General features: G+C 47.3%; 1 protein-coding gene across 7 annotated transcripts in view; it reads left to right on the top strand.

The window, feature by feature from the left end:
* The window catches only part of LOC139762321 (cell adhesion molecule 2-like), a 553,549-nt gene that overhangs the window by 392,000 nt on the left and 149,000 nt on the right, over nucleotides 1-12,549 (top strand). The window lies entirely within an intron of this gene.

Raw genomic sequence — 12,549 nt, 5'->3', positions numbered from 1 at the left:
GGTGCGACCCTCGACCACGACGGTACGACCCTCGACCGCGACGGTGCGACCCTCGACCACGACGGTACGACCCTCGACCACGACGGTGCGGCCCTCGATGACGACGGTACGACCTTCGACCACGACGGTACGACCCTCGACCACGACGGTAGGACCCTCGACCACGACGGTGCGACCCTCGACCACGACGGTGCGACCCTCGACCACGACGGTGCGACCCTCGACCACGACGGTGCGACCCTCGACCACGACGGTGCGACCCTCGACCACGACGGTGCGACCCTCGACCACGACGGTGCGACCCTCGACCACGACGGTGCGACCCTCGACCACGACGGTACGGCCCTCGAGCACGACGGTGCGACCCTCGACCACGACGGTACGACCCTCGACCACGACGGTACGACCCTCGACCACGACGGTACGACCCTCGACCACGACGGTACGACCCTCAGAACGACACTACGACTTTTAGACTTTCGCCGAGCCTGAACCTTGAGGGTTAGTTTCAGTGTGGTGCTTGGCGGAGGACGTCCAGAGGGTAAAGGAAAATACATATAAGTATTTGTTTTGAAACGTTCCTTTAAAAGCCATTTATGAAAATGGAACAAAAATAACCAACAGTTGTAGTAATGACACACACACACACACACACACACACACACAGGGAGATAACGCCCAACATGGTAGTAAAGTATTGGCAGTGTTAAGGTGTGCTGAGGTTGAGTCAGACAGTTTTTCCAGCATATGTCGACACCCTGAGAGGAATATTGTGGTAAGTCGGCGGTGTCTCTTCATTGAAGAAGAGCTTCGACTGGTCAGTCAGTCAGGCACTCGCAGCTGCTACTACTACCTGTGCACATCCAGAGTTGCTGCACGACCCAGCATCTCAGGCTGCTGAACGACTCAACACCTGCAGCTGCTGTTCGAGTCGGCATCCCAGGAAGCTCTTGTGTGATTAGCTTGCAAGTAACCATCGCGACCTCCCAGTGTTGTATTATCTGTAATACCGCAGCTGTGTACTCTCAGCCGATGGACTGCCCTGAAGTGAAGTAAGCCGTCATTTATTTACTTATTTTAATTGAAGTCACCCAAACCCAGCTAGTGCACGAGTTAACTCTTCCAACTGCTGAATAAGCCAACACCTCCAGCCGCTGCACACGAACCAGCATCTTCAGCCGCTGCGCACGAGCCAACACCTCCAGCCGCTGCACACGAACCAGCATCTTCAGCCGCTGCGCACGAGCCAACACCTCCAGCCGCTGCACACGAACCAGCATCTTCAGCCGCTGCGCACGAGCCAACACCTCCAGCCGCTGCACACGAACCAGCATCTTCAGCCGCTGCGCACGAGCCAGCACCTCCAGCCGCTGCACACGAGCCAGCATCTTCAGCCGCTGCGCACGAGCCAACACCTCCAGCCGCTGCACACGAGCCAGCATCTTCAGCCGCTGCGCACGAGCCAACACCTCCAGCCGCTGCACACGAGCCAGCATCTTCAGCCGCTGCGCACGAGCCAGCACCTCCAGCCGCTGCACACGAGCCAGCATCTTCAGCCGCTGCGCACGAGCCAACACCTCCAGCCGCTGCACACGAGCCAGCATCTTCAGCCGCTGCGCACGAGCCAGCACCTCCAGCCGCTGCACACGAGCCAGCATCTTCAGCCGCTGCGCACGAGCCAACACCGCCGCTGCGCACGAGCCAGCACCTCCAGCCGCTGCGCTGCAGTAAACATATAACAAAGAGGAGGAGAAAGCTAAACATGAATTATTATCAAATTACATTCACAAGGTCATTTTTCCCTGCCAGCGACGTTTGCATCGCGTAAAAAGAAAACTTTGTGAAGACTTACTTTTATTAGGAGGCTATGAGAAATTTGGTAAAAATTGTTGGTGCAATATTACCTCAGAATAATACCTTTGAAGTTTTCCTTTTTTTTCTCTCTCTCTGAAAGGGAACACGGAACCGAGGTATATATATATATATATATATATATATATATATATATATATATATATATATATATATATACACGTTTGTTGAGCATTGGACCGGCTGCCACATAGTTGGATACGGAGTTCGACTCCTGGGCGCCTGAAGGAAAATCGTAATCATCCATTCCATGTATCCAATACATGTTACTACCACACACACACACACACACACACACACACACACACACACATGAAGGCAGATCCCCGCGCACTAGTACCTACATTACGGTTGGGTTTCCCGAGGGACAAAGAAGAAAAAGAAGTCTCTAATTCTCCAGATGATGAAGGACCTGCCTCGTAAAGGAAGATGGACCGTACATTACGAGACGCAGGAAATACAAGTAGTTACACACACACACACACACACACACACACACACACACACACACACACACACACACACACACACGAATGTAAGACGGGTGCTCACGTATAGCCTCTACGCACTGAAGAACACGAATGAAGAAAGTGCTTTGATTCATCAGAAGGACTGAACAAACTCACTGCTTCTACCATTGTGAAATGACAGATAATGATAAGTTATAATGATAATAATGATAATGATAATTATGATAGGAATAACTTTACTAATGCTTGGATATATTGAAGTTATAATGATAATAATGATAATGATAATTATGGTAAGAATAACTTTACTAATGCTTGGATATATTGAAGTTATAATGATAATAATGATAATGATAATTATGGTAAGAATAACTTTACTAATGCTTTGGATATATTGAAGTTATAATGATGATAATGATGATGATAATTATGGTAAGAATAACTTTACTAATGCTTGGATATATTGTAAGAGGCACATGTGTACACGTCCAGAACGTTAGGTTAGATGATATTAGAATAGTGGCACGTGTGTGTGTATGCCAGTGACTGGTGTGGAAGAGGGTCGCTGCTCGGGTGACGACGAGGGATGGTGGGTGTGTGTCGTGAGGGTGTGAGGGAAAGTTGTGGAGTATCAGTGAGTGACGTGCCTCGTGTGAAGTATTGATGGAACGAACGTAAGCTAGGAAGCGTTTTTCTTGCACTCTGGTCACTGATGAAGTTATGAGCGTCATGACTGGCATTAAGGCTGAATGGGTGGATTTTCTTATATCAACGAACAAAAAAAAAAGGATACGTCAGTTATATTTTTGTGAAAAGATGTGAAAAATGTACCTGAAGCAAGACGCTTGTGTTTGAGTGCGAGCAGACAGGGCTAAAGTATCAAGGAGTGTGGGTATCCTGGTGTGTAATGTCTCGGATATTACCTCAAGATAAACGGGATGGAAAGCCCAGATAGAGAGAGCTTTGGAGGTTGGGGATGTGAGGAGGGTGAATACCTGGTGGTGAGGGCGTCAGCGAAGACAGTCTAGGAAATGAGAGGTGTCACGTGTGGCGGGCACTCGACACGGAAGGGAGAGAAGTGAACGGCGGAGCCCAGAGGTGGTGAGAGAGCCATATGTGTGTGTGCGTGTGTATGTGTGTTTGTGTTTGTGTGTGTGTGTGTGTGTGTAGCGAGGGAGGAACCGTCTGTGGCTCAGGCCGAGGCAGAAGATGCATTACCATACCAGAACTCGCCACGAAGCCTGAACATGAACTCACACCAATTTTTTCCTTCTTAATCCTCGGCTGAACTGCTGCTCCCCAGCTCCTCCACGTTCACCCATACTGGAGGTAAACCTTGTGGGTGTCGGCTGGGAGTGGCACTGAGCGTACGAGAACTCAGCTTTCATGGAGTTGTAAACGTTGGTATGAACGTGGATGCTGTGGGGCGAGCGCCGCTGGCCCGGGGATTTAAAGGGAAATAGATCTGGGGGAGGAGGAGGAGGGGTGGGGGGGGAGAGCTTTAGAAATAATCCATTATTAATTAAACTGTTTTTAGATTTTCGGTGCCAGATTTTTCTGTTTTTTTTTTACATGTCTTTACGTAAATGTTTTCATCCTTGAGGGGATGAAGAAGAACTCCTTCATGTGATGTTTACAAAATGCGAGTTAGTTTATTACTTTTCTACTTTTTTGGGGGGAGACTTTTTTGTAAGCGGGCCATGCCCAGTGCTCACACACTGACGTGTTTTCCTTCTCCTCCCACGATCGTGGCTGTAGGTGGTGCCAGTTGTGAGCCCACACGGCACCAGGTGACGTCACGAGAACCTAAGCCTTGTATCACAGGGCCACCAACCTCACGTCACCTCTTAAGGGGATATATATATATATGTAATATATATATATATATATATATATATATATATATATATATATATATATATATATATATATATATATATATATATATTATCCCTGGGGATAGGGGATTAAGAATACTTCCCACGTATTCCCTGCGTGTCGTAGAAGGCGACTAAAAGGGGAGGGAGCGGGGGGCTGGAAATCCTCCCCTATCGTTTTTTTTTTTTTTTTTTAATTTTCCAAAAGAAGGAACAGAGGGGGCCAGGTGAAGATATTCCAAAAAACGCCCAGTTCTCTGTTCTTAACGCTACCTCGCTAACGCGGGAAATGGCGAATAGTTTAAAAGAAAAGATATATATATATATATATATATATATATATATATATATATATATATATATATATATATATATATATATATATATATATTTTATATATATATATATATATATATATATATATATATATATATATATATATATATATATATATATATATATATATATATATATATATATATATATATATGAAGGTGAAATCGCACTTCAATAGGAGTTAACACAATTTTATTTGACATGTAAATTTTTTCTCTGCATGTGGCACAACATTCGGATGTATGGGCGAGCACCGCCACCACTCATCTGAAGTGAGGGTTAACGGGTGTTCCTTGATCGCGACGGTACGCTCCTTGAGCACGATGGTACGACGACGGTACGCTCCGTGAGCACGATGGTACGACGACGGTACGATCCTTGAGCACGACGGTACGACGACGGTACGATCCTTGAGCACGATGGCACGACGACGGTACGATCCTTGAGCACGATGGTACGATCCTTGAACACGACGGTAGGACCCTTGAGCACGACGGTACGACCCTTTTAGCACGACGTTACGCTCCATGGACAAGACGGCACGACCCTTTTCACACGACGTTACGACCCTTGAACACGACGGTAGGATCCTTGAGCACGAGGGTACGACCCTTGAGCCACGACGGCACGATCCTTGAGCACGACGGTACGACACTCTGGTATGATGGCCTGGCCTCCCGGTGCACCTGACGGGTCAGGCCGGTCGTGACTGTAGCGTTGTGCTCGGTGGAGTTGGTCTGTCCCGGTAATTTGTTCATGGCGGATGTGATGCCATTAAGGGAGTCTGCTGACCTTGGGCAGTGTGGGGCGCGCTGGAGGCGGGCGACCTAGCCTGACCTCAGTGTGTCCATGCTCCACCATGGGACACCCCTGTGGCAGAGTTCCTGGTTTGGTTGTTCGATACACTCACTGGTGGTTGTGGTTATGTTGGTGAGGGGTGGTGGTTGTGATGGAGATGATGATACCTGTGGTTGTGACGGGTGTTGTTAATACTGCACTGCTGCTGTGGTAGTGTGGGTCGTGGTTGTGGTAGTGTGGGCCGTGGTTGTGGTAGTGTGGGCCGTGGTTGTGGTAGTGTGGGCCGTGGTTGTGGTAGTGTGGGCCGTGGTTGTGGTAGTGTGGGCCGTGGTCGTGGTAGTGTGGGCCGTGGTTGTGGTAGTGTGGGCCGTGGTTGTGGTAGTGTGGGCCGTGGTTGTGGTAGTGTGGGCCGTGGCTGTGGTAGTGTGGGCCGTGGTTGTGGTAGTGTGGGCCGTGGTTGTGGCAGTGTGGGCCGTGGTTGTGGTAGTGTGGGCCGTGGTTGTGGTAGTGTGGGCCGTGGTTGTGGCACTAGCGGTGTCCGGGGGTTGTGTCAGCGGTGGAGATTGTAGTTGTGATGTATGTGTGATGGATTGTATGACACTGTAACCGTACACCTGTGTCCAACGTAATATGGCCTCTTGATTCCCTTATCCTTGGTTCTTTCGACGAAATGTTTTCCTGACATGAGACTTGGTTGGAAACTTAAAGGTTGTGTGATCAGGTCACGCCCTGCTCTTCTCTCTTCGTACACGCACCCACACACACACACACACACAGCATCTTGGCCGGGAGAGCATGCATAGTTTAAGTAGTCTGCCATGATGGCGTTGAGTCCTGGCGTAAACGTCCCCTCCTTCCCCACCACCACACACACACAGACACACACACACACACACACACACACACACACACACACACACACACACACACACACACACGAGACAGTTTAAATGTAGGGCAGAGGGAGGGAGCGTGGTGGGGGCCTGGCTGAGTGGTGTGTGGTGATCAAGGCGAGCCCCCGGGGTTCAACCATCCTCCTCCGCCCTTATCCTTATCTGAGGCGGAATGTTCCCACCCAGACTCTTGGACGTCGGCCCAACACACACACACACACACACACACACACACACACACACACACACACACACACACACACCCATACCCATATCGCACGTAAAGCCTTTCTCTTACATTGTAAATTCCCGGAACAGTTGTGAGAACGTCGAATTAATCCCCGGAATTAAATCTGGCTCCTCGCGTTTAGCCCTCCCGATGAAGGAGAGAGAGAGAGAGAGAGAGAGAGAGAGAGAGAGAGAGAGAGAGAGAGAGAGAGAGAGAGAGAGAGAATAGATACGAAAAAAAAAACACATGGGAAAAAGTTTGTGAAGCGGAATTACCTGTATTGTTCTAGATGGTTTGGGGTGGGGAGGGGCTGTAGAGCGGGCGGGTGGACGGGCGTCTTACACACACACACACACACACACACACACACACACACACACACACACACACACACACACACACACACTTTGCTCCTCCTCCTCCCTGTGTAAGATCATTGTCCGGTGTTGCCGGTGTGCACAGGTGTACTACTGCAGGGACCCCGTCTCTCGTGTGGAGGGTACTGTTCATTACTCAGCGCTGGCTGCTGGCGTACAGCTGCGTGGCGCGTTGGAAAAAAGGGAGAGAGATGAGTAATGAAACATAGTGGTGCTGGAGTAGAGAGGGCGTATTAGAGGGTGTACTTCTACGTGCTGTGCTGGAGTAGATCATGCTACTGTACAGTGTGTGTTGGAGTAGATCATGCTACTGTACAGTATGTGCTGGAGTAGATCATGCTACTGTACAGTGTGTGTTGGAGTAGATCATGCTACTGTACAGTGTGTGCTGGAGTAGATCATGCTACTGTACAGTGTGTGCTGGAGTAGATCATGCTACTGTACAGTGTGGGCTGGAGTAGATCATGCTACTGTACCATGTGTGTTGGAGTAGATCATGCTACTGTACAGTGTGTGTTGGAGTAGATCATGCTACTGTACAGTGTGTGTTGGAGTAGATCATGCTACTGTACAGTGTGTGCTGGAGTAGATCATGCTACTGTACAGTGTGTGCTGGAGTAGATCATGCTACTGTACAGTGTGTGCTGGAGTAGATCATGCTACTGTACAGTGTGTGCTGGAGTAGATCATGCTACTGTACAGTGTGTGTTGGAGTAGATCATGCTACTGTACAGTGTGTGCTGGAGTAGATCATGCTACTGTACAGTGTGTGCTGGAGTAGATCATGCTACTGTACAGTGTGTGCTGGAGTAGATCATGCTACTGTACAGTGTGTGCTGGAGTAGATCATGTTACTGTATAGTGTGTGCTGGAGTAGATCATGCTACTGTACAGTGTGTGTTGGAGTAGATCATGCCTCTGTACAGTGTGTGTTGGAGTAGATCATGCTACTGTACAGTGTGTGCTGGAGTAGATCATGCTACTGTACAGTGTGTGTTGGAGTAGATCATGCTACTGTACAGTGTGTGCTGGAGTAGATCATGCTACTGTATAGTGTGTGCTGGAGTAGATCATGCTACTGTACAATGTGTGCTGGAGTAGATCATGCTACTGTACAGTGTGTGTTGGAGTAGATCATGCTACTGTACAATGTGTGCTGGAGTAGATCATGCCACTGTACAGTGTGTGCTGGAGTAGATCATGCTACTGTACAGTGTGTGCTCCAGCATACTGTGTGATTGAAGGTATTGCAACAGTAGTGAGTGTACTACAGCGTAGCGTACTTCAACAGATACTGTACTGTACATGATGTATTACAACGGACACTGTACAACAGGTACTGGAACACGCTGGCTACTGCTATAGTACTACGAGTGGTCCTGTAGTAGAGCAGGGAACGTCTCTCTTTGTTACGTTTAATTAGAGTTGAGAGCCTGACAATTACTGTGCCGTTGTGTAGAGTCTGGTGGCACTGTACCGTTATGTAGAGTCTGGTGGCACTGTACCGTTGTGTAGAGTCTGGTGGCACTGTACCGTTGTGTAGAGTCTGGTGGCACTGTACCGTTATGTAGAGTCTGGTGGCACTGTGCCGTTGTGTAGAGGTTGCTGACAGTGTACCGTCGTATCGAATTTAGTGACACATTATTTGGGTTTTTTTTGTTTTTTTAGCGTTGGAGGCTCCGGTTACGGACATAATACACATGCAGGCCGGGCCTTTAGTGAAATATAGAGAGGTTAATGAAAGGAAAGAGAAGAGACAAGGGAAGGTATTAACGAACATTTAAGGATGTGAATGACTTGCCTCTCGAAAAACGTCAGGTTATAGCTAGTGGGAAAGACGTGTGGGATTAGGGAGTTCCAAAGCTTCGAGGTGTAGGGAAAGAAACAGTTATCAAAACGGCCCACCTTTGAGTTTTTAACGGCTACACAGAATCATGTGACGGCAGCTTGTCGATTATTGCTTGGTCTAACTAGTAGTTAGGGCACACAAGCAGCCAGCTCTCGGGAGCAAAAGCCAAAGTAATACCCATAGAAGAGAGATAGTAAGCCAACTTTGCGGCGTACGGCAAGCGGGTCAGGTTTTGAAGTTAGCGTGGGAGAGTGTTCAAGTCGGACCGCTTTCGACTCGACTCTGTCAAGTAAGGATGCAGAGCCAGAACCACCCCAGATGTGAGAGAAGCACTCCATACGAGGATGGATCAGTAGTCCTTCGCGTAAACGGAGCAACTGTTGAGAAGAGAAGAAGTTTCGACGTCTAAACAGGACACCATCGACTGTACTTCGACTCCTGTACTTTATAAAGTAGAGTTTGACGGCTCTGTAACACACACACACACACACACACACACACACACACACACACACACACAGGATCAGTCCGGCGAGACACTGGGCGGATGAGTTGGCCCCACCATCCTAGGCTGGCCGGACCTCTCCAAGTTCTCGCATCATACACGTCTGGCTCATCCGTCTAGTCTGTCCCTTGTCTGGCCTGTCACCTGCCATCGTCCCCTGTCACCTGTGTCACCTGCAGGAGACACACACACACACACACACACACTCTCACTCCATCCCGTCTACCATCCATTTAATCTGTTGTCAACCCGTCCCGTCTAACACCTGTCCAATATATCGTCAACCCGTCTTGTCTAATATATCTTCAACCCGTCCCATCTGCCACATGTCTAGTCTGTCGCCGTTCCGTCCCGTTTATCGCCTGGTCGAGTTTCCAGTTCGGCTGGACCACCACCCTTTCCTCCTGTCCTTCAGCCTGTGTTGGCAGTGCTGGCCGGAGGCACTTCACGACAATCACTCGAGTTATATAACCGCAAATGTCGCATCTCTCATCGGCTGCTCGAGCCGGAGAAAATCTCCAGGCAGCACAACTGGCGCTCCATTTGCTCTCGTCGCTGGAATGCACAAGTGCTGGGATAAAGGTGAAGGTAGTGAGTGAGTGCTACGCCTCCCGCCAGACCCCAGCGGAAAACTGGGGAGGATGACCGGATCAGGTGGTGATTTCGTTGCATATTACAGGAACGATGGGCACTGGGTATTAGGTCATGGTTGTAATGCAGTAAGACATTGGAAATGGCAAATTATTAAAAATATATATATATATATATATATATATATATATATATATATATATATATATATATATATATATATATATATGTATATATATATATATATATATATATATATATATATATATATATATATATATATATATATATATACACACACACACACACACAAAATGTGGGAGGAAAGCTGCAAGAATCGATGGGAAGTTTTTATCAAGGTTGGAAGCCTTGTGGTTGCAAGTGAAGTTTGGTCTACGGCAGGGGTGTGCTGAAGGAGAACAGTTGATCGGGTATACATTGGTTGAAAAAAAAAAGAAAATGAAGTCACCAATGTTTACATGGACTCTGAAGGTGGTAACAGGTCACTCGAGGTCACTGACCCCTTCTGTAATCATTGACCTCCTCCTCCTCCCGTGCCATCATTTCCTGATCATCATTGACTCCATCCAGACAAAAAGGAGAGAAGGGGGGAGGCAAATGTTTGTCGTAATTATGCGGGACGTGTGAATCCAATTAACGTCTGACCCGGAACATCTGTGTGATTGGGGAAAAAAAAAGATTATATGCAAGTATGAAAATCATTTACAATTCCCATTAACATTACAGCCCAGTAGAGGCATTCTGAACCGCACAGAATGTTAGCTAAATCGGGAGACAGAAAGACGCATAGACTGGAAATACGTCCCACACCTCATGGGATGGACGAGGGAGTGTGTGTCATTGGGAAATAATGGCTGGCAGTAATGTGTGTTACAGTACGTAACAGACGGGTATTGCAGTGCGCCTCCTCCCTTACACCAGCCTGGGATGTCTTTGAGTGTTGGCGTCTTGTGAAACCTGTCGTGTAAACACTACGATAGCCACCGCAGCTGCAGCAGGAACATGTGACGACCGTGACGGGAAGAAATGTTTGGAGAACATGAGTGATACGCACACTGTCATGTTCTCCCTTATCTGTCTAAAGATAATCGTAAAAAAAAAAGACGAGGTGAAAATGTTGGCAGGCTGCATGGAGTCTGCAGAAAATGTGAAGTGTTCTTTATAACCATAACTCTTGATATGGCATTTTATTTTTTTGTGTGTGTGTGTGAGAAAGTTAGATTTGGGAGGTGCTTGAGGGCCAGCTAAGTCAGTCTGCACACACACACACACACACACACACACACACACACACACACACACACACACACAAGTATTTATTTATTTATTTATTTTGCTTTGTCGCTGTCTCCAGCGTTAGCGAGGTAGCGCTAGGAAACAGACGAAAGAATGGCCCAACCCACTCACATACACATGTATATACCTACACGTCCACACACGCAAATATACAAACCTATAATTTTCCAAAAGAAGGAACAGAGAAGGGGGCCAGGTGAGAATATTCCCTCAGAGGCCCAGTCCTCTGTTCTTAACGCTACCTTGCTAATGCGGGAAATGGCGAATAGTTTGAAAGAAAAAAGAAATATATATATATATATATATATATATATATATATATATATATATATATATATATATATATATATATATATATATATATATACACTCACAGACATATACATATACACACATGTAAATAATTCATACTGTCTGCCTTTATTCATTCCCATCGCCACCGCGCCACACATGAAATAACAACGCCCTCACCCCTCATGTGCGCGAGGTAGCGTTAGGAAAAGACAACAAAGGCCACATTCGTTCACACTGTCTCTAGCTGTCATGTAATAATGCACCGAAACCACAGCTCCCTTTCCACATCCAGGCCCCACAGAACTTTCTATGGTTTACCCCAGACGCTTCACATGCCCTGGTTCAATCCAATGACAGCACGTCGACCCCGATATACCACATCGTTCCAATTCACTCTATTCCTTGCACGCCTTTCACCCTCCTGCATGTTCAGGCCCCGATCACTCAAAATCTTTTTCACTCCATCTTTCCACCTCCAATTTGGTCTCCCACTTCTCGTTTCCTCCACCTCTGACACATATATCCTCTTGGTCAATCTTTCCTCACTCATTCTCTCCATGTTACCAAACCATTTCAAAATACCCTCTACTGCTCTCTCAACCACACTCTTTTTATTACTACACATCTCTCTTACCCTATTATTACTTACTCGAACAAACCACCTCACACCGCATATTGTTCTCAAACATCTCATTTCCAGCACATCCACCCTCCTCTGCACAACCTTATCTATAGCCCACGCCTCGCAACCATATAACATTGTTGGAACCATTATTCCTTCAAACTTAGCCATTTTTGCTTTCCGAGATAATGTTCTCGATTTCCACACATTCTTCAAGGCTCCCATAACTTTCGCCCCCTCCCCCATCCTATGATTCACTTCCGCTTCCATGGTTCCATCCGCTGCCAAATCTACTTGCAGATATCTAAAACACTTTACTTCCTCCAGTTTTTCTCCATTCAAACTTACCTCCCAATTGACTTGTCCCTCAACCCTACTGTACCTAATAACCTTGCTCTTATTCACTTTACTCTCAGCTTTCTTCTTTCACACACTTTACCAAACTCAGTCACCAGCTTCTGCAGTTTCTCACATGAATCAGCCACCAGCGCTGTATCATCAGCGAACAACAACTGACTC

Source organism: Panulirus ornatus, chromosome 43 (genome assembly GCF_036320965.1).
Source record: "Panulirus ornatus isolate Po-2019 chromosome 43, ASM3632096v1, whole genome shotgun sequence".
Lineage (NCBI taxonomy): Eukaryota > Metazoa > Arthropoda > Malacostraca > Decapoda > Palinuridae > Panulirus > Panulirus ornatus.
Note: the sequence above shows the minus strand (reverse complement) of the source record. Positions and strands in the feature narration are given on the sequence as shown.